Raw genomic sequence first — 23,214 nt, 5'->3', positions numbered from 1 at the left:
AGTTGAACATGCTCAGTGGCAAGGAACTTAGTAAGGCAGATTTTATTTAGTAATTTTGATTGTGTTAATTATAGAAAGTTGTTCTTCGTAATAGGCCAAAACCTGTCTTCCTGTTGTAACTTGAATATACCAAGACTCTACCAGTCTATAGACTCACATTTGGTGAGTCCTACTTTGCATTTATACCCTAAAATTTACTGACTTGTCCCCTCCGTTGCTGATGTAAGGCCTCTGGTTCATTTACTCCTACTTCTTCCCTAGCAAAGACCAACTATTTCTGTGAGTTCTTGGAAAGGCTCTACCCATGCCATCCTGGAGGGGAATGTCTTGACCTCTGCTGCTGCAGTGCGGCACTGAGAGAAGTCTGCTTCTCAGGTCCAGGTTCAGCCTCTCCCTGCTCCCCAAGCTATACAGACTCAAGGGGTCAAGCTGGGCTATATTCTCCACAAGGCTTACAGCCTCAGAGAAGCTTGGTGTTCTGTGCAAAAATGAGGAATCTACCCCTGTCCACAGTATGGCATTGAACTTTGTCACTTGCTACTTAATGCAGCACAACTTAAGACCCTGACATCAACTGAAGCCACCAATATTGAGTTCCCGCAGCCCATGTCATTTAGAGAGTCCTACTTTACAAGGCAAATAACAAATCATCTAAGTCAAGATCTAGTTCAGATGCCAAATAGCACTTGACCCCAGACTGGCTGAATGTCTTTGGTTCCCAAAGTTTGATCATTAAACTTATCTGATTTCTTGGATATCTGCAGCCTTGAGTTTGGAGAGTTATCATTGCATGTCCTGTGTTGTCCAGGGTTTGAGGAAACATTACTTGTTAACTGAGGGAGAGTGTATGAACTGATACAGCTCTCCTGAATTGAGGTAAGAGGTTGTTCTATCATTCTGCTAATAGTAGTGACACTTTTCTATATTGCACTTAATAGTTTAAAACATGTTTTCATTTATATGATCTCATTAGGTTCATTCAGTCCTCCCAATAACTGTGAAAAAATCATGCATCAGTGAAATTGCAGATAACCAAAAGTGAGGAATAACTATGATAATTTGCAATGAGTGGCCTTTAGCCAAAAGTAAAATAATTCAAACCTAATCTTTAATAGCTATGCATTTTTCTATAATGCACAGAAGATTTGTGTGTTTGTGATTTTGTAGAAAGGCTTCTGCCTTTCAATAAAAATAAATGAGGCCCCATGCAGTAAATACTATTTAAATTATAAGGAAACATTTTCAGTGGAAAATATAAGTGAGTTATCATTCCATTCCATAGTAAGTGTAGAAATAATTACCCTTCTTCTGTTTCCTTATTTGGTATTTCAGATATTTTTTGCTATCAATTCCTTGAGAAACTCTGCATACCCAAGACTTTTCTAGAATGGTATTTACGTGATTGTAGAAAGTTGTTCCCCGGTATAAAACACTTCAGTTTAAAAAAGGTAATCAAATCTGCCCTGTTGAGTGGAACATGGGGCCAGGACCAGGGCTAGAGAAGTAAGGCACCCAGGGTGCTTGTTGAACCTGGCAGTGAGTGCCTCCATAAATTTGTGCTCTGGGTGTCTTGCTTACCTCCCCCTAGTCCAGGTCCTCAACATACTGAAGAATACGATGCATGATGGTTACTTTGATGTGTCAACTTGACTGGGCCACAGGGTGCCCAGACATTTGGTCAAACATTATTCTTGATAGATCTGTGAGGGCGTTTTGGATGAGATTGACATTTGAATCAGTAGACTGAGAGTGTGTGGCCCACATACATTGGGCCATTGTGTGTGGGCCCCATCCAGTCAGTTGAAGGCCTGAATAGAACAAAAAGGTTGACCCTTGTGAAGGAGTAAGGGGTAGGGGGAACACCTCCTACCTGCAGCCTTCAAATGGAAAGATTGACTCTTCTTGGGTCTTGAGCCCACCTTCTTTCAGACTGGAAACACTGGCTGTCCTCATTCTCAGGCCTTGGACTCTGGCTGGAAGAACACCACTGTCTCTCCTCGGTCTCCAGCTTGCTAACTGTCAGCCTCCAAAATCATATGTACCATCTATCTAACTATTTATCCTTTTGGTTCCTTTTCTCTGGAGAACTCTTAACACATCAGTTTTCTGTGTTAGCTGCCTAACAGTGGGAGAAGTTACCATCAAAGAGAGGCAAATGGCAGCCCGGGCCAAATCTTGATCACTTAAACTCCTGGGGCCTTGGTTTCTTCAAGTACTAAAAGAAAAGAATTAATTTACTTCGTACAGTGGCAGCAAAATGCAGTTGCATAATGTGTACAAAGCACTTGACACATAGCAGACACTGAAAAAGTAAGGTCTTTTCTTTCCTTTGTATTAATGAGCTGTTAGTGCTAAATGGGGGCCATGAGGCCAAAGGAAGGTAGTGGGTCAGATCCCAGGCAAGGGAGTGTACTGGCAGGATGCCCAAATGCCACTCCAAGTGATGGCGTCCAGCTCTCTGAACGCAGTGTCACACTGCGCTGGCCTCGGGAGGCCTGGCTTCCTGCCTGCCTGGCTCCTACACCATTTCTCTGGGACCTCAGACAAGTATTTCATTTCCTTTCTCATCTGTAAAATAGGAGGGTTCCTTTCAGTTCTGAAATGTCTGTGATTTATTATTTGTCATTACCATTTCCGCATTGTTCTTGGTTTTGTGTCTGAATTCAAACCCCAGGAAGAAAAACAGTTTCGACAGTACGGTTTATTGTATCAAAAAAATAAACTTTGAGCAGAATTAACTTTTCAAAATCCTGTTTGCCTTCATAAGGCTGATCAAATCTCCTAAGATCGACTTTAGACAATTTTTCCCTGGTTTGCTTATTAGCTTGGTGTCAGTCCATTCAGTTTGACCGACTTTTGGAGTTAAAACTCTGAGGCAGGTAAGGCAGGACAGCTATGTTACTAATAGTTATCCTTTAAGACCTCCGAATTGTAGCTCCTTTCTGGGTATTCATAATATTTATTCCTGCCTTGGCTCTTTACAAAGAAGCAAGGAATCAGCTCTGAGATCTTGTCTCTCTGTTACAAATTGAGATTTTTTTAAATTGCGAGCTGTCTTTGTAGTGATTATGACTTGCGAAACCCATTACTCACTCAGGAGCATAAACTGAACTTCATTAGAGTTTGTAGTACTTAATTTCCTGGGTATAACTGTTTCATTTTATGAATCCTTACAGAGTTTTATTTTAAGTTCATTACTTTTTTCCATCATAAACTAGTATACCCTCTAAAAAATTTTGGAAAATACAGAAAAAGAGAAAGAAGAATGGGGAAGTCATGTATAGTTAAGAAATGTTAATATTTTGGTGTTTTTTCATCTAGTTGTTTGCACTGAAGTAATGATTTGTGTCCTTTTTTGTTTGTTGTTTGCTTAAGGACAGTGGGGCAGTTTCTCATGTTATTACGTTTATTCTCTGGTTTATTTAAACATTCTCCTATTTTGATTATGTCTTTAGATAATTTTTCACCATATAAATAATACTGTGAAGAGCAACTTGATGACTAAAAGTTTTTCCATTATTATGATTAATAATATTAATAATAGTTCCTTAGGACTGAGTTCCACAAGTGGAATTTCTGAGTCAAAGTACCTGGGATCATCGTACAGGCTCTTGGCACATACACTATTGCTGAATGGCTTGCACTGGCTACTCCATACTTCCAACAGAATTATGCAAGGGTGTCCTTTTCGGTATTCTTTTGTGGCTTATTTCTAAACCTCCAAATGAAGCTTTCCAAACGGTACTGATGGTTGTTGATTTGTGCCTGCATTTTGCTAAGTTCTGACTAGTTCATCTAGTGGGAATTTCATACTGTAGGGGGCAGTGGGGGATCAGTAAGTGGCTCTCGCTTCCCATACAGGGATGTTAAGTCCGCCAAGGTAACTCTGCCTAGGGATGATTATTAATTGTGAAAATAGGACTCTTCAGATATATATTAATTATAAATTATACTTCTAGTCTACAAATACAACTGGTGGGCGATTTCTAAAGAATAAAACAGGTAATTCCTTTTTAACATAGCAACAAAATATATTTTCTACTAATTTTAAGTGAATGTGGATATTTATGTTTCTCTTTGTGTTTCATATACACATTTAGACATATTTATCCAGAAGTATTTTTGAAATAACAGTGATTGGAACATTTATTTTTGCATGTATACTCTTTAAAAATTTTTTTAATATATTATGTAATTTATTCTCCCAACACTCAGCGGTATAATTTTCTCACTTTTGACAGGAACAAGGCAGAGAGGGATTAGCAAGTAGATCAACTTCAAAGCCTAGAGAGTTATTGTCATCAGTGGCTAGAAGATAGCACTTCTAAGTGCTATCTTTCTCAGAGGAAGAATGTTGTATTTTGCTACATTTATCAAAATAAGGGAATTCTTATGGGTGTTCTGTAAAAGGGAGGACGTATTACTTTGTAATCAGAGCTGAACATCCAAGGGGGTAGAAGGCGAAAGAGTAGAAGGGGAGTATTTAAGAGAAAGTCCTCAAGCAGCTAAAGAGATGGTTTCACTTGATCCAGCAGTCTTGATATCTGAGTAAATACTCTGCATTTTAGCCTTTGAAGTGTCTGTTAACTTCTGCTGAATTTGCTCTCTGTGGAATAAAATATTCAGGGGGGAAATAAAGCCTGGTAGGTAGACTCCAATTATTGTTTATAAACTGCTGGCTTCTCTGCTGCTGAGTGTCTTCTGCAGCCACTTCAAAGGCAGGGCCCTCACACGCTTCTTTGAGTGACATCTTCTGCCATGAACACGTGGTGAACAGAAGGGAAATGGGCAGGTCTGATGGAGGTAAATCATTCTCAACCATCCCATTGGCTTGCCCTCAGTAATCTCATCAATTGCTTCTCAAAATGTATCTCTGCACTTTGAAAACATCAGATATTGATAAAGACAAAAGTGTCATCCAAGGATGTCTGTTGCTGCGAATGTCCAGGTTTTCATATGCTTCTGAGGTTACTCTAATGAGTAATGAGTCTTAGATCACTAAGAGCACAGATCTAATATGCCAAGACTTTAACATTGAGAACCAACTCTTTATTGAGCCCAATTCTCCACCTGGCTATCTATGCAGAATGAACTATATTCTTCCCAAATGCTCGGACTCTATGTTAAACCTTAGAAGAATTTGTCAAGGGCTGCCTCCACTTAGAATTATAAACTCTTAAAAGGGAGGGAGTCTTAAAGATTCCTTCAGACACCTTCCTTTTCAGATCAGAAAACCAGAGATGATGACTGACTTTCTGAGGATCACAGAGAAGGCTGGCCACAGAACTGGCAAAAGAGCACGTATCTTCTGACAGCCGGAGCAGAGCTTTCCATTTTGTTTTAGTCTGAATGTTTAAGCTGTGAGAAGGTGTAGCATCACCACATCACAATTCAACGGTCCCATAAAATGTGGAAGGAAAGAATTGCCTACAATTTTTCTCCTGGAATGGAGCTGAGGAAGTCAGTTGATCTGTTCTTGTGTTTTCCAGTCCTGTAAGCGCGTGCGCATACACACACACACACACACACACACACACACACACACTTTAATGTTCAATCTGGGGGCAATAGCTGGATGGGATACTTATAGGCACCACTCAGTTCTGGCCATGGTATTTTTTACCCAGCACAGTGCCTAGGACATGGTAGATATTTAACAATGGTAGTCCCCCAAATCTCAGGCTAATGTCAGTGTGGGGTTTTCCCCTTTAATTTCAACATTAGCATACTGGAAATGGTTGGTAGGGAGGCAATGTGGTATTGTGGAAAGCATGCTGGGCCAGACCTGCCTGGATGGGCCTTGGAACTATAACTTAACCTCCATGGCCTTCAGTTTCCCCATATGATCTCCTAGAATTTTCCAGCTCTAAAATGTCACCTTCTACCATTTTACCTTAGAGGAGCTTTGTGAAGCCTGATCTGTTTACAAAGCTCTCTGAGATCCCGAATTGTGGAAATCCCAACAGCATCAAAAGGAACTACAGATACAGATTTTTCAATGAGAGTTGAAAAGTGTTTAATAGCCGGATAATATATATCTTTAAAAATAGCACTGTTTTTACATGACTTTGAAAATTTGGCCTGGGTTCATAGATTGGCTTTGTCTTTTGTCCACTACCTAAGAAGGAAGAAAGACATTATGTTAGCACAACTTGTACTGACCCTTATGTTCTGTTGTCCTCTCAATTCATTTTAGTATGCTGGCTCTTTTTTGGGTTTAGTTCTTTCCCCTAGAATCCACTGATCTTAGAATTACAGCTTCTCTCCCTTTCCTTCCCTCTTCCATTTAATAAACATGATTTTTCCCCATGGTATTAGAACTTCTATTACTTTAATTTCCTCTAATAGTATGAACCAAAGTGATATGGCACAACCAGAGAAAATTGAGGGAAAACAATAGAGATAGAAATACATAAGAGATAATGCCAAGGTGATTCTTAAAAAAAAAAAAAATGCTGATGGAAAGAGTTCTGTGGGAGGGAGATAACTCAGAAATAAATGTTATGGAAGGTTTGATTTTTTTTTTAGAGCAAAGCAATTTTGGAGGAATTAGAAAGAGTGATACAGAGTAGCATGAACAAATGATAAAGTTTGGGAGTGGAAAAAGTCGAAACAAGAAGTAGGCAAAGCACCAGTCCAGAACATGAAGAGTGGGGAGGAAATGTTGACAGGGAGGCTGCTTGTGAATGAAGAGACGTTCAAGGTCAACTATAGATTAGTAGAGCTGGAAGGAATCTCAGCCTGTCATAGGAAGCATGCAGGGCAGATCTTTAAGTGCCTTGTGTAAGAACTCACCTGTCATTTTAGCTATCCAGACTTTCATCATGTTGATGGCCCTCACTTTCTATCCATCCAGAATCTTACTTGCTACAGTGAAATCTCATTTCTTTTTGTTGTTCCTTTAAGGACTTGAGAACAGCCATGTAGCAAAACTTCACTGAAATCAGAGACTGGTTTTCCAGACTGATATGTAAAACAAAAACAAAGAACAAAAACAAACAAACAACAACAACAACAAAAACCTACCAAGAATTAAAGACAAAAACGAAATTTGAAAACTAATCAATCTGGATACTTAATTTTCAAAAACAGTCCTTCATAAGCCGTTTTAAATGGTTTTAATAAGCTTTTGGTATGCTTCTCTGAATCCTTGGGATTCATTCATATCATTTAAAATAAATACTAGTATTATATCTAATGCATGGCATGAAGGAAGGATTTTACACACCATAAGTTTCATAATCAAGTTGACTTTTTTCAGATAGCGTAAAATTGCTTACTCAAATCCAGGTTATGATAAACTATAGTTTTCTAGATTGATCTGCCTAGTTTCAGTTGCCCCAGTATGCTTCAGTGGTTGGAATATTTTTTTTTAGTTTTAATAGTGTTGTATTTTAATTGGTTAAGATTTGGATATTTCTGTCTTCTAGAGTATTAAAATCTACTTAATTTAAGCAAGTCTACAGCTTTTGTGAGCAACTTCACATTTTGTTTATAAAAGTCACTAATAAGAATATCTAATAGATTGGTTTTCCAAGACCATTCTGAATGAAACACCATCCAGTATGCAGACCAGGCTGACATAGGTTTATGCTTTGGGTGTGGCTCTTAATTTGATTATTTTGTCATCCCACAGAATGGTAGAAAGGCTGGACGTCCCAGTTGTGGGAAGGACTCAATAGTAATTTTGAAATAGAGGTGGACTCTCTCCGTTGCTTCTTGTCCTCTCTTTTGAGGAAGGACATCAGTTTAGTCAGGCACTGTTTGTGTCATGTGACTCTGTGTTGATGTTATTCTTTTAGGTATTAAAAGAGATATTGATGCTGACCAGTCTATAATTTCCAGAGCCATCCTTTTTTTCCCTCCTGAATACAGGAGACCCATTTCTCAGTGCTTTTCAATTTCCACATATTCACACAAATCGTGATTCAGATCATATCGGCTGTGCTCATTTGCATCCATACAGTTTTCCCATTGGCCTATTTGCCTCTTTATGTAACGTATTATCCTCTGTCACAACTAGGGACCAAAACTAGCTCACTGATATTTTCTTAAAAAACAGTCAAGCTGAAGATGTTAAAAACAAAAAAGCCTGATCCTTCTTCCCTTTGATGTTACTGGTCTTCTTTGGTCATCCCTTTGTGTGTGTGTGTGTGTGTGTGCATGCACACAGATATTTGAATTTACTTTTATAAAATGACGTTGGACCATTGAAAAGAGATTGGTAAATAGTTATGGTCTCAGCCTCTAGGAATTATAAGCAAATAGATATGAAGCCAAATATCACATTTCTCTGTAGATGGGTACAATGAATGCATTGTGAGTCAGTAATTTAAATTTTAATTTGAAAGCTGGTAACATATTTGCAAGTGGAGAAGTTCTATATAGTAACAGTAGAGTTACAAAGATTGAGCAGTGCTATTTTGAACTAAGGACTCTAAAGGCATATACATTTGCTGGACATTAGGTTTCCAACCTTCAAATATGTTCCAAAAGAAAAAATTTGTGATAACAGGTAACAAAACTGAATAGGTGACACTGGGGCAGGGGTAGTAATAGTTGTGAGGGAGGGGGTCAAGATGCCAAAATAATTCCTTTGATGTGTCCTCTATTTACTTTATATACTTATCTCTCTTTAAAGGTCTGGTGTTTAGTACAAAAAGATGGGGCTAATCTTTCTTTGGATATCTTTTATTCTGTCATTAAGTGTTCCTTCAATTTAGACTTCTTCTTTGTCCCTTACATAGATCAGAAAACTCTGTTTTGGGGGTTTTTGGTTTGTTTTTGTTTGTTTGTCTGTTTGTTTTTAGCTGCCATGGCCCTGGATTAGGTACTTTTCTTCCCAAATCTTCTCTTCTCTTGCATGCTTACTGCCCTTCCTCCCAAAGTGAAGCTAATTAAGCTACACTAAACACCCACATTTTAAATTCAGTAAAAATGTAATTTAGTTCAACGAGAGAGAGAGATAGAAGTAAATATAAATCTTAGATAATGTAGATAATGACATAATGGCTTCCTAGCCAGGTCCCAGTCATTTGAGAACTTCACATGAGAGCATGCCTTTTGCTAAATGAATATATTTTCCGTTTATATTTTAACAGTGATTTGTTGGAAAAGTCTTTTATTCCCCTGATATATTTTTTTAAAGCACACAAGTCATGCAATTAAGTAAAAAGTTACTGGCTCTGATTAAATTGCTTTGCACAGATGAGTGTCTGTTGGATTTGGGGGAAGTATCCTTTTAAGCTTTCCAAAAAATCCTGCCCGTTAGGTACCCACATACTAGCTTAAGGGCCTGAAGAGTTCAAGGCTGAACTCTTTTCAGTAGCTGTGAAAAGTTTCATGGCCTTTTAAGGAAGTTCAATGGCTATGTTTGGGGAAGAGATATATGTATTATGCAAGACTGATAGCTAATGCAGAGATTGTAACATATGGAATTCATAAAGGTCCAGTTACAGGACCATCACTGTTTGCCATGGTTTTAACTTATGTAAGTTATTGATTATACTTTCATGAGATCATAATCAAAAGGTTATTCTTTGGTAATGGTGTGTTAGAAGAGCTTTATCCTGAACTTCAAAGCCGTCCTCTGAGCCCCAAGAACAAAGGCTTAGAAGTTTGAACCAGGCCCAGAATCAGTCTGTATGAGTTAACGATGTCCCAGACCATCCGGGAGCCAAATCGACCCATCCACGTGCGTGAACTTTCTCTCATCACATCAGATCAACAGTCATCACTAAAAGATGACAGTTGATTCAGCTTTAATGTGCCTTTTTTTTTTTTTTTTTAAATGAATCAGCTTGACTAACCGTGGTGTCTGCTCGCATCTGCCTCAAACTGCTTAACTGTAAAGCGCTGTCATTCACTGTGCTTTTGGAAAAGAGTGATTATCATTAACTAGGTTTACCTCTAGGAAGAGGAACTGCAAGTACTAAATAAATAATCTACAGGAAATAATTTTTAGAAATGAGAAAGCGAATATGTAACATGGCAATTAAAAAGTAACAAGGGAAGGTTCAGATTGGCCCTAATATTCTGACATGTTTTAAGTGGGCAAAATAGAGAGGCCGTGAGGTTGGCTAATATTCAGATGGAAAATATGCTGCCCTGTCTTTGGCTCTTAAAAATCCTCCTGTAAGAATCTAAGGGCTTAAAACTATTACACTAAATAAGCAAAACACCACAGAACTATCTTTTTCACAACAGCACCTCCAAACTTACTATGTAGGCTTCTTTCTCCTGAGCCTTTGGATGAATCCTCAGGCAGATCCTGGAATTTCGCTAGTCAGCCAGAGATATAAAATGTCCTCTGAGTACTTTAGTGCTAAGACTATTCTCATTTCCATAATTAAAATATCCATTTCTGTATAGTAGTAAAAATTCTGATCTTTATTCATAGTTAAAACTCCTCTCCTCCCTTAGCTGTGACCTGGAAGGCACCATGGCTGACTCTTCTCACTAGACCACTTCCCACTCCTCCAAGGCTAGATTGGGGCAAGGGGGTACAGGCGGGGGTGGGGGGAGCACGAAGAAGTGAGAGGAGACAAGAGGCAGGGTGTTGATGTCACCCACAGTGTTTAACTCTGGCCCCAGAGGATGTTTACAGCTGATCTTGTTCTTATGAGCAGCTTTCCTGGGTTCCTCCACTGGGAGGATCTGACCCCTTTGCCTGTGACAGGGCAATGCTTCCCCTACAACCAGGGGGGCAGTTTATGAGCACATAATCACAGTGCCGCATCCACTCTGGTCCTGCCACACTGGCCTCCGAGCTGCTTCCTGATTGTCCCAGGTACCATCCCACCTGAGGGACTTGGCACTAACTATTCCTTCTGCTGGCTTGCTCTTCCCCCAGATATTTGTTCAATTATTTACAAGTTCTCCTCACACTCATATTCACCTACTTGTATTGATATAGAACCTTTTCTGACAAAAACAACAGATAAATTTTTTTTTTAAAGTACTGGTTTAAGTCAGTAGTATTTATTGCCTACATTGTCTACTGTATAGTACAGTGTTAAACAAGGCAAGAGCTACAGAAGTCTTAATTTTTGTCTTAGAGAAACTCTGATAGTAATACTATTTGCCTGAACTTACTTAAGAATATAAGAGTACCGTCATCCCTCGGCATCCACAGGGTATGGGTTCCAAGAGCCCACACAAATACCCAAATCCGAGGATGCTCCATCCCTTAGTATATAAAGTGGCTCAGTGCAGTGAATACAGTTGACCCTCTGTATCTGCGGTTTCGCATCGGCAGTTTCATCCAATTTGAATCCATGGTTGGTTGACCGGCTGTATTGTCTTCTGCTTAAATTAAATTCAGTGTTTTATCCCATACAACCAATTTCCTATATTACCATTTGAATGGAAAGAAATCAGACAATAGGTAAAATGTTACTGTGGTTAAATTATACTGTGCTTATATTTCCAAAAATATGTTTGATTTTCCTATATCTTGCCTTGTATCCTAGGGATCAATTTCAGCCAACAGCTCTGATGATGGCAGAGGTTTTAAAGTAAATTAATTCCAATTAATTAATAAAAACGTTTCCAAATTGAAACATGAACAGAAGAATAGGTCATTGTATTTAGCGGAGCTTTCTTTAGTTATTCCTCCTTTCATTTATCCTATGAATATTGATTGAGCACTTTCCATGTGGCAGGCACTGCTCTAGGTGCCAGGGATGCAGCAGTGAACAAAAGAGGTGAAGTGCTGGCCCTCATAGAGCTTACTTGCCATGTGGTGAATAGGAGACATAACTTTTAAAAGTTTAAATGGACATATATCAAGTGATGATAAGTGCTATGTGGAAAATTAAAGCAGAAAATAAGAATATGCATGGTGGGTATTGCTATTTCAGAGACGATGAACGAGCCAGGCTGCTTGGATGACATTTTACTTGAAACCGGAATAAAATTCAGGGAGCAAGCTGTGCAGATATCTGGGGCAAGAGCATCACAGCAGAAAGAATAGTTAGTGCCAAGCTCCTCAGGTGGGAATATACCTGGCATGTTAAGGCAACAGCAGGAAGCTAGTGTGTCTGGAGCAGGTGGGGAGCCTTAGTTACAAGCATCCGGCCAGAGGGGAAGCATTGCCGTATCGCTTGGGATGTGTTATTCTCTGTGAATTGAAGCTTACTCAGTCAACATAGATGCCAGTATGAGACTTCATTTTCTTTTTTAAAAAGCTTTTATTATGGAAAATGTAAAAAAAAATACAAATATAGACAGAATAGAAAAATGAACACCCATGTATCTGTCACCCAAATTCAAGAATTATTAACTCATGGCCGGTCTTGTTTCATCTGTACTCCCCACCTACTTCCCCTTCCCATAGTATTTTGAAACAATTTCAGGTATCGTATCATTTCACCCACAAATATATTTAGTATGTATCTATAAAGATAACTTTAAAAACCCCACACTATTAAATTATTAAAAATAATTCTCTAATACAAACAAATATCCAGTTAGTGTTTAAATTTCCAACTATCTCTCATAAACATCATACATTTTTAAAGGTTTGTTTATTTGAATGAGGATCCAAAAATAAGGTCCACATATTGTGATTGGTTGATAAGTCTTTTAGGTCTCTTTTAATCTATGTTTTCCCTCCATTGCTCTCATTTTTAAATTTCTTCAAATTTTTGTTGAGGAGACTAGGTTTCTGGCATATAGAGTTTCCCATAGCCTAGATTTTTCTGATTACATCTGGGTGGTGTAGTCCTACTTATTCTTCTGTTCTCTAAATTAATAGTTTGAAAAGACATTTCTAACTTGTTTTAAAGCTAAAGAAATAAGGTAATTGCAATTTTGGCTACATAGGATAACCTGAACTGTAAACCCATGTCTGCAATAAGCATAAAAGGAAACGTTTTTTAGACAATTTTCACAGCCACTGCTCTCCTTTCGAACTCTTCTCCCTATAACCACAGCACATGGCTGACATCCTTCAGGACTGTGAGAACCCTCTAGATCACACTACTCCAGCCCCAAACACCCAGAAATCCTCAGGCTGTTTCTTTCTACCTATGGGTTCTCCCACTGTCTAGAAACTGCTGCCACACCCCATCAATAAGGGACTTGCGTATTAATCCTACTATTTGTTGAATGCTTACTATGTGCCAACATTGGCTGTGTACTTTACACACATTATTTATTTTAATCCTTGCAACAGTGCTATAAAGCAGGTTCTGGCCTCCCTTCAGTTCCTCCTGCTTGCCAAAGTCCCGTCAGAGCTCACACACCTGATCTTTCCTCGGCCGAAAACGGTGCTCCCTCTTTCACCTGTTTAACTTCTGTGCATTCAGCAGACCTCAGGCGAGCCTTTCTTGACCCCAAGCTAAGTCAAATTACGTATTCTCAAAGCTCTACATACTTCTCCTCTGAAGTATGTTATCACAGTCTTAATTATTTGATTAATGATCAGCCCCCTTCCAGCCTGCAAACTCCATAAGGACAAAAACTAGATCTGTTTTTACTCATCCTTGGCATTGTAGGCATACACAAAGGCTAGTGCCTGGCACACTCAATACATATGTGTTGAAATGAATAAGAAGCTAAGATTTTGCCCAAGGCAAGCTAGTAAGTAGTGGAATTAGAATTCGAGCCAGGTTGGGCTGACTGTAGCCCAAGTCTCACCCAAATTCACCCCAGCGTCTGGATGGTGTTATTTGGACTGCTAGCTGTCTCAGTGGAGAGCCAGCTCAGGAGCAGCTTGGTTTTCTTGTGTGTGGCCTCATTGTCACCCGTTTCCTGCTGACTTGTGATTGGAATTCCAGTCTACCTCTCTCAATCAAAGTTTCACAAGTATACTGGGGCTTCTGTTTCATTTAAAGTCAGAAATTACGTGACTTGGATTAGACATGGTAAGACATGATTTACCTGTTATTTTTAAGGAGATGACTAATTGGACTTAAAGCTTGTATCTGTTTTTTTATAATCATTTTTGAGCCACAAAAAATATATTAGTCACCGGGGATTCAAATAAGAACAGACAAGATCCTCTGCCTAGAGGAGAGTGGGAAGACAAGTAAATAGATTGTTAGCATAAATACAATAGTAAAGATAAGGAAGAGTACAGGAAAGAAGCATCTGAAGTGGAAAAGTTTTACCAAAGAGGTGACATTTCACCTGAGTCTGGAGAGGTAAGTCAAGGTGGACTTTGCTTGGTGGACAAGGGCAGGGGTAGACATTCCAAGTGTAGAGGAGGGAGCCGGGTTCATGAGAGAGCATGGCAGCTTAGTGGATTCAAAGCTTGCTGTGGCCGGATCAATGCCTTGTGAGGAAAGACATGAGAGAAGAGGCTGGTGGGCAGAGCCCAATACAAAGCTGTAGCTAAACTCCTCCTTGTGGTTAGAAATTATTAAGGGTTTTAAGTAGGAGTGGTGATGTGGTCCAGCTGGCATTCAGGAGGAAAAACTGGATGATAATGTGGATTGGAGGGGATACATCTGGAGGTCATTAATTAATAGGAAGATTTGTTGAGGGACAATTACAGGGGCATGAGTGAGAAATGTCTGAATTTTGGTCGTAACAATGGGAAGGAAAGAAGGAAATCGATTTGAGAAATCAGTGAAAGTTTGTGGAGGTGGGTGTTGAAAGAATAGTCTAAAAAGACTGCCATGTTTATAGCTTGGGCCATTGGTTATAGAGTGCTTGCTGTCTAAAGACATATAAGTGAACAGGTTCATTGGGAAGATAATGAGTTTGGTTCAAGCATGTTAAGTCCAAGGGTAGATGTCTGGTAGACAGCTGTAGATATGAATCTAGAGCTCAGAAGAAGAGTGAAAACTGGAGATAAAAATTTGGAGATCATGGAAATGTAGGTGTAAATCGAAGACATAGAAACAATTAAGATACCCCAAGAAGAGAGCAGAAGCAAGAAGAGCAGACCAGAAGTTGTATCCTGGAAACATCAACCTTGAAGGCAGTTGTTCTTAACTTTTTTTTTTGAGTCATGGACTCCTTTAAGAATGTGATAAAAGCTAGGGTCTACTCTCCCCCCAGAATAGTCATATACATATAAACACAAAAGCTATGGATTCTCTAATGGTGTATGGGCCCACATTCCAAACTCGTTGTAAGGTGCAGTTATAAAAAGAGAAGCATGTGAAGGTCATAGAGAAAGACTGATCAGAGAAGGAGACAGAAAATCCAGATTGTTGCTATGTATAGGTCAAAGAGAGAGAGAAGTTGATTGTGTTAAAAAATTTAAGAGAATACAGGAGAGATTAAGGCAGAAAAGTGCTTAATGGATTTAACAACTTGGAAGTCATCAGTGACCTTTTAGGAAAACATTTTAATAGTAATGAGAGAAAAAGCCATACTCTAGTGAGCTGAAGACCGATGGGCAAGAAAACCAAAGCCACAAGTATAGCCTCCTCTGGAAGCATCATAATAATGGGAAGGAAGAAAGATAGCCTGGTAGGCACAGGGTTGGGTTTTTAACCTTTTCATCACATTATTATAGATGAGAGAAGATGACATTATTGATGGAGCCAGTCTCAGAGGATGTGGGAAGGAAGCAGGATGGAATGTGGATGTGGCCTATCTGTAGGTAGACGGAAGAAAGTTGAGAGAATTCCTATCTAGCAGTCTCTGTTTTCATTGTGGATAAGATATTGTCGTCAGTTGAGTGAAGACAGCAGGAATGGGGCAGAGGACTGGGGGAATCTATGGAATTGTGTGTAGGAGAAGGGAGAAACTAGGGATGTTTAAAAGAATTGCGCAGGGGTCCTCGGAGACGACTGGAGTTGGCCACATAGATTTAGCCAGTCCTCAGATTATGGGTTTTCAGCACCAGTAGTCTCCAGGAAATTGCTTCAGTTCTGTTTCTCTTTTTCTTAAAGAGGGATGATTGGTGCATGGATGACTAACAATTTTATAACAGCAAATATCCAGAGGAGCTTAGAAGATTTAAAAGGCTAATTGTGCTGTATGTTCGAGGCAATGGCTTTTTCTGAAGTATAAAAAAATTTATAGTGGTGACTATTATTTGAATCTTTTGCTAGTAAGACTAGTTCTCTAAATTTTGGACTTTGAAAATCTAATTATAAGGTTACAGATTTTTTTTTCTCTTTGGCTCTTAGGTAGGAACAGAACAACTGGCCATTGGAGGATATCTTGTCACATAGTATTCTGATATATGAAATTGAAATGATATGAACAAAGAAGTCAAATTAAGGCATATCTCATAACCATTAACAAGTTAGTTTAATGCATTTTTTTAAAACATAAAGTTAAGGGAGAAACTCTGTTTTTTCTGGGTTTTATCAAAGAAGTTAATACTGTCCATGTGGATTCAATTTAAAAAAAAATTAAAGAATTGCAGAAGCAATTCTTTACCTGAAGCTTAAACTAAGAAAAATATGACCTAATATTAAATATTTTAAAAGCCATCACTGAGAGTATCTCCTGACATTTCTAAGTCCATTAAAAATTTCAGACACTTTTTATCAATAGAATGTAATAAATATATACCTCTAGAGATAAATTATAAAGAACCCTGAAAGAAATGGAATATTAACTTTGCCTCTTTTGAGCTACTTATATGTACTACCCAAATTTATTGGTACACTTTATAAGTGTCATTCTGCCCCCCAAAAATGTGATACGCTGAAATATACCACCAAGTGAATTATGTGAAAGAGAATAAGGGGATGAGATACTGATGAAGAATAAACGAGGTATAAGGGTACTTGCACAGTTTCTAAATTATTATTAGAAAAATAGCTCTTAGCACATTCTCTCCCACCCACCGCCTCCGTGAATACCCGATGACTGCTTCTGAAGCTTTAAGAAAAGAAATATTCAAATATAAATCTTGAGATGTGAAGGAAAAAATAGAAAAAGTATTCCTTTTCCTTTGTCAGAACTGAACTCTCCCTCTCCCATCTCCTCTAGAACACTTGCATTCATACTGCTGCTTTATTAGCCCTTCCATGGTCTCCAATAATTATTCTTAGTGTCCAGGAGACATTGTAGCTGTGCTCCTGAGTTCCTCCACACTGTTTTTTTCCCCCATACCTCCTGTATAGACTGTCCCTAGCCCTCAAAGTGCCAGCTGCACCACTTGTAATGATGTTTTCTTTCCTCAGTCCCTTACCTTACCCCACGCAATATTGCCCAATACGGTCCTTCTTCCTACTGCCCAGTTTTTAGGTTGGCACTGACCCATAACTTTGCAAATGCTTGAATTAGGGCAGGCTTATTCTGAGAAGGAGGTACTCGTCCCAGAAGGCTTGAGGAATAAAAAGAAATGAAGCTTTCAGAAACCCCACTGCTGTCGATGATCTCAGAGAGGCAGCAGTGAGCGGTCCTGAAGAGAGATCTTAGTTCCGTGCCCAGGAATTGAACCCGGGTAGCCTGGATGTAAAAAAACCAGGAATCCTAGCCGCTGGACCACCAGGGGCTAGAGGCTAAAGACAAAATTTCCCTGGCTCTTATCCCCATTTGAAAGCAAGAATGTTTCAAGGAGGTAAAAAACAGGTACAAAGTTTATTATCAGAGACACAGCGTAACATGTAGGAGAGCACACAGATAAGGAGTTTGTTTATGTAAGACAGAAGCAAGGCAGAAATACACACCCAGAGAGAAAGGGTATGGGCATCCTTCCTAATGCGGAGGAGCGCAGTAAGTCAGAAGCTAGGCAGACATCCATACCCAGAGAGAAAGGGTACGGGCGTCCTCTCTAATGAGGACGAGTGCAGTAAAGAGGTGATTTAAATCACTTATATAGAACAGTCCTTCCGGGTCTTTGTTTACCTTTGGACAATTATCTTGTTCTATTTTCCACACTTGACTGGTCCTAGGATCCTCCCCAACATGTGTGCGCAAATTTTTGCTAATATGGATCCCACCGCAGAGGCCTGTGGAGCGTATGTCCACACTTATTATGAGGGTGGCGCCCCCTCCCTTTTTCACCCCCAAGGAGCTTTGCTGTGCATGTGCAGACGGGGAAGTTTTCCTTGACCTCGGCAGTGGTCATCTTATCTCTTTACTTCAGCAGAGCTCAGCTTCTGGAGTCTGGTGAGAACAAAGCTTCAATTTTACTCCACCTGACAAACACCAGCCATCCAGCCCAGGGGCCCATCTATCTCCTACCCTACCAACATTGCTCTTTCCAAGGAAAATTTTGGCAGTCTGGTGAATGTGTGCTGAACGGGGCTGTATTTTGTTTAGAGCCTACATGGTCTTTATACTGATACCCTTTTTTTCAGTCTTCAAAAAAACTTTAAAAAAACCTTTTCCATTCTCTAATGCTTTGCTTTTCTGCTGCCTTGTTATACCCCTCCCTCAAAAAAATTAAAAAGAAGACAAAACCTAACTTTTCATTTTATCTAATACAAAATAGCAATATAGCTAGCTCTCTTGCATTGCTTTCCTGTCTTTAGGAATCTTAAAAGAGAGTGACTAGCCAGGGATTTGTCAGATAACCGGGTCTGTTTCTGGTTTGCATGAGCGATGATGGTTCCAAACCCTAGGAGGAAAAAATGGAAAATGTCTTAGATATTTCAGATTCATGTGAAGCCAAACCGTGTGATCTCCTGCCAGTTTTAGTTTACAAAACTCTTGTGGTCCCGGGTGTGTTTACTTGGACTTTAAGTTTTACTATTACCATTATATTCCAATAACTTCACTCCCTCAACCAGCCCACTGACTGTGGTCTATTCTAGTGTGTATAAAAACGATTACTAAAACAGAAGAACTAGGCTGATTGAAATTCTCTCCTTAAAAATGTTAATTTCAATGTCAATTTAATCCAAGCCAGCGACATAATTAAATAACTACTCTGCATGAGAAGGTGCTTTTTCTTTTTGTTGTTGAAACAAGTTCCTCTTAGGGCCAGTTTCAAAAGAAAGCAGGAAAAAAGTCATTGTTGATATTTCAGTGACATTGGCAATTGCATATTGTAACTTACAGAATGCAAAATTTATGTAAATTTATACAATTTTACAAAATTTATAAACTTTTTAAATTATATAAATTGCATGTCGTTATAATTATATATATGTAACTTATAGGAGAGATGCAAGTGGGAAATATGAACCAGAAGAGCATTGGACAGTCATGTTTCAGAACTGGACCTTGTTTACACGACTTGCTTATATTCCTTCTGGGAGCCTGATTGCCAAGGTTTTGTCCCCAAACAAGCATAAAACGGTTACAAAGTATGCCCAGATTGGCTGGATATCAAATGTCAATGTTTGTTTGATTGCTCCTTTCTTCTAAAATGTTCTCTATTCTCTATGTATGCTGCGGTGACTGCCATACAGCAAAGTAAAAGAGAATCTTTTGACCCATAAAAGTAATTTAGCAATTGCCAAAACAGAGAAGCTGCTGCCTATCAGTAGAATCAGAGGCTAATGCCACTTCACCACAACAATGTGTTCTGGAACGCAGTGGGCTTACACATCTGGATGTTTCTTGGTAGGTCATTCATTCATTCAGCAAATATTTATTAAATACCTTGTGCTGTGCACAAGGCTGAGTGAATCTCCAACAGAGTTTTGGAAAAAAAAATATAATCCCATCCTCAACACAAATAATCCAAAATGTCTATGAGAATACATGATATACACATGTGAAAAGTTTCATAATAATACATGGCGGTACATGTTTAAGGGCCAGGCTGGTTTAAGTCCTATCACAGGTCAGTATAGGCCAAAACACTGGAATACAGGTGTGGCTCTGGTATGTACAGAGCAGGCCAGTTGAGCTCCATCAGTGTATCCCTGTTGGGGAGTAGTAAGAAATAAAGGAAATGTGGAGCCAAATTGTGGAGGACATTCAAACAAGCTAAAGGCCTTATCCTGGAGATAAAGAGAGACAGGAAAGGATTGTGATGTGGCAAAAGTGATACTAATTCAAAAAGATACATGAGCCCCTATGTTCATAGCAGCACTGTTTACAATAGCCAAGACATGGAAACAACCCAAGTGCCCAACAGATGATTGGATTAAGAAGATGTGGTTTATACATACAATGGAATATTACTCCATCGTAAAAAAGAATGAAATACTGCCATCTGCAGCCGTGTGGATGAACCTAGAGAATATTATGCTTAGTGAAATAAGTCAGACAAAGAAAAATACTTTGTATCACTTATATGTGGAATCTAGAAAATAATACAGGGACTTCCCTGGCGGTCCAGTGGTTGCGATTTCGCCTTCCAGTGCAGAGGGGGATGTGGGTTCAATCCCTGGTTGCGGAGCTGGGATCTCACATGACTCGCGGCCAAGAAGCCAAAACGTAAAACAGAAGCAATATTGTAACAAATTCAATAAAGACTTTAAAAATGGTCCACATCAAAAGATAATAATAATAATAATACAAATAAATGTATATACAAAACAGAAACAGACTCACAGATATAGAATACAAACTTGTGGTTACCAAAGGGGCGAGGGAAGGGGGGAGAGGCAAATTAGGAGGATAGGATTAAGAAATACAAACTACTATATATAAAATAGATAAGCAACAAGCATATACTGTGTAGCACCAGGAATTATACCCATTATCTTGTAATAACCTATCACGGAATATAATCTGCAAAAATACTGAATCACTATGTGGTACACCTGAAACTAACACAATATTGTAAATCAACTATACTTCAATAAGAAAGTGATGTTTTCATTAGATATATTGGCTTATGTTATGGCAGATATTTTAAAGAGGCGCAGGATATTTCAGAAATGTTACAGTAATGCCACCTTGAAGAAATAAAGGTTGGGTGAGGGTGAGCAGTGGGAATGAAAGGAAGAGACAGAATCAAAAGAGGTTACGAAAAGAGAAAGGAGAAGATTTTGGTGTCTGGCTATCGGGAGAGGCAAGAAACAACCCTAAGGTTTGGTGCCTTTATTATGGAAAAATGATAATACTGTGGACAGATGCAAAGAAAGCAGGTGGGGATGGTGCTTTGTGAATGAGGCTCCGTGCTGACACAGCACGCCATGACGTGGTGTGAATGGTTCGCGCTGAGCATCATTGCTCAGAAGGAACTATTCAGTACTTCAGTCTGTGAAAGTGCAGGAGTTTTATGGCAGAATGTGAAGAGTGAAGAGCCGAGGCTTGAGTCCGAATGATTTTCTGAGACTGTGAGCTGAGAGGAGACTTAATAAGGACATGCAGGAAAGTCAAGATGTGGGAGAAGAATCAGCGGACTGTCCCAGAATCCAAGGATAAGGAGTTGTGAGTTTGAAGGATGAAATTTTGCAGAGAGGTAACAAGAAGAATGCCGAGGAAGAACGTGAGATCTGGCATTTTTGGTCTAGACGTTCAGGTGTCAGATTATTTTAAGCATTGGGCATGCTTATTCGTTTTGTTTGGGACTTCAGCATTGAACTATTTTCCTTTCTTGCTTATTTTAGATTTCTTCTTGCATTTCACATACCGTGTAGGAGCTATTTTATATCCCTTTAGTAATTCTCATGCTCAGGGCCTGGCTAATCTGAACATACTTGTATGCTGTAATAGTAGGTTGTTGTGACAATTAAATGAACAGTGACTAGAGTATAATGAACACTCAGCAAAAATTATTTGTAAAATTTCAAACTCTATGGCAGTATGTTCTGTATTTTTTAAATATATTTATTTATTTATATTTTTTATTTTTGGCTGCGTTGGGTCTTCGTTGCTGTGCGCGGGCTTTCTCTAACTGTGGTGCGTGGGGGCTGCTCTTCATTGCGGTGCGCAGGCTTCTCATTGCGGTGGCTTCTCTTGTTGCGGAGCACGGGCTCTAGGTGTGTGGGTTTCAGTAGTTGCAGCACACGGGCTCCAGAGTGCAGGCTCAGTAGTTGTGGCGCACGGGCTTAGTTGCTCTGCGGCATGTGGGATCTTCCCAGACCAGGGCTCAAACCCATGTCCCCTGCATTGGCAGGAGGATTCTTACCCACTGCGCCACCAGGGAAGTCCTGTTCTGTATTTTTAAATCACCTGAAATTTCTGGAGGGACAAATACGATACCTTTATTGTTTAAGTTTTCCCATGAACACAGGCCAACATCGTAATACATGAAGTTAAAAGAGGTTTGAGAGCCATGGTTTTATGAAGAACCTTTGATTCTTAACTCAGAGGTTCCTGCAATTATTGTGCTTATTAGATTAAGTGTACACCATAAACTCAGAACTTCAAAGGTGGAAAAGAAATACTGGATTCTCTCCATTCCTTCCAATGGTTAATGCAATTCTCTGCTTCCTTTCTCCATGTCTACCCAAAAATGAGTGCCAGAGCAAAGGCCTTATGAGTTATCCCATTTTGCTGTTTAAATGATGTCTTCATCTCTTCTGGAAGGAACAACTCTAATATTCAGCCAAGTTGCTTGGAAGCAAGTTAAATGGCTTCCAGCCCTCCTTTCTTGATAATATTTGGGTGTCTTTTATACCTCTCTATGAAAAGAAAATTTACTGCGTGGCAAACCAGGCCAGCAAGATTTCTCAGCAACTTAATTTAGAAGTGAATTATTCTTCTGAATAGACCCATTCTTTGTTTGAATACAAGGCAATCCTTTCATGTGTTTCCCAAATAAGCATCCTAGTTACCGCTACCTGAGTTTCCACTAGTGTCATTTAATGTAACAGAATGTACTTTTTCCTAATAGAGGTTTTATGCTCTCCAACATGCCACCTCCTTATTGCAGTTCATGCTCTGAGTTACTTTTATCTCAATAATAAATCTGCAATTTGTGAAACTTGTTCCCAAACTTTAAAGCTAGCTCTCTGTTCTCTTTGGCATAGAATTTAGGTTTTATTTGCCCCAAAATAAGTCTTTCCAGGAGAGAGGTTTGGGACTAAGAATGTTTATTATAAATAAAGTAAAAACAGAAAGTCCTGTCTAGGAGTTATAATATGACATTAATAAATCTATCACCTCTTTCATCAGCCATTTTCTGTGATTTTGAGGGAAATATTTAAGCCCTTAAGCTAAATGAGGAATATATTTCATCTCTACCTCATGGTGATGATAATTTATTTGTAAAAATATTTATATGGTATTGGCGGTTTTGATAGATTGCTTTATAATGAAAAGGTGAAACTTTGAAAGAAGTCAGTGTTGAGACCAGACAAAGGGTTGGTCAATTTCTAAGTGGTTTTCAAGTTGGAGTTTTTAAGAAGGCAGTGGACATGAACATGGACAAAGTCCTTTTGAAAAATATATATCAGGTATGAAGAAAATTATATACTTTAGAGATTATAGCATCATCATCTCTAA

General features: G+C 39.0%; 1 protein-coding gene and 1 long non-coding RNA gene across 2 annotated transcripts in view; one reads left to right on the top strand and one right to left on the bottom strand.

Annotated features, from left to right (window-relative positions):
• Positions 1 to 23,214, top strand: part of WIF1 (WNT inhibitory factor 1) — an 84,801-nt gene that overhangs the window by 21,052 nt on the left and 40,535 nt on the right. The gene's annotated exons all lie outside the window — the stretch shown is intronic.
• The window catches only part of LOC132373378 (uncharacterized), a 151,993-nt gene continuing 134,832 nt past the window's right edge, over positions 6,054 to 23,214 (bottom strand). Inside the window, exons 2-3 of the long non-coding RNA XR_009505415.1 lie at positions 6,796 to 6,963; positions 6,054 to 6,118 (exon numbers count right to left, since the gene is read on the bottom strand). This is a non-coding gene — a long non-coding RNA (uncharacterized LOC132373378). The remainder of the gene's footprint in view (positions 6,119 to 6,795; positions 6,964 to 23,214) is intronic.

The sequence above is a fragment of the Balaenoptera ricei genome, chromosome 10, assembly GCF_028023285.1.
Source record: "Balaenoptera ricei isolate mBalRic1 chromosome 10, mBalRic1.hap2, whole genome shotgun sequence".
Classification (NCBI taxonomy): domain Eukaryota; kingdom Metazoa; phylum Chordata; class Mammalia; order Artiodactyla; family Balaenopteridae; genus Balaenoptera; species Balaenoptera ricei.
The sequence above is the reverse complement of the archived record's forward strand: the minus strand, read 5'-3'. Positions and strand labels throughout refer to the sequence as shown.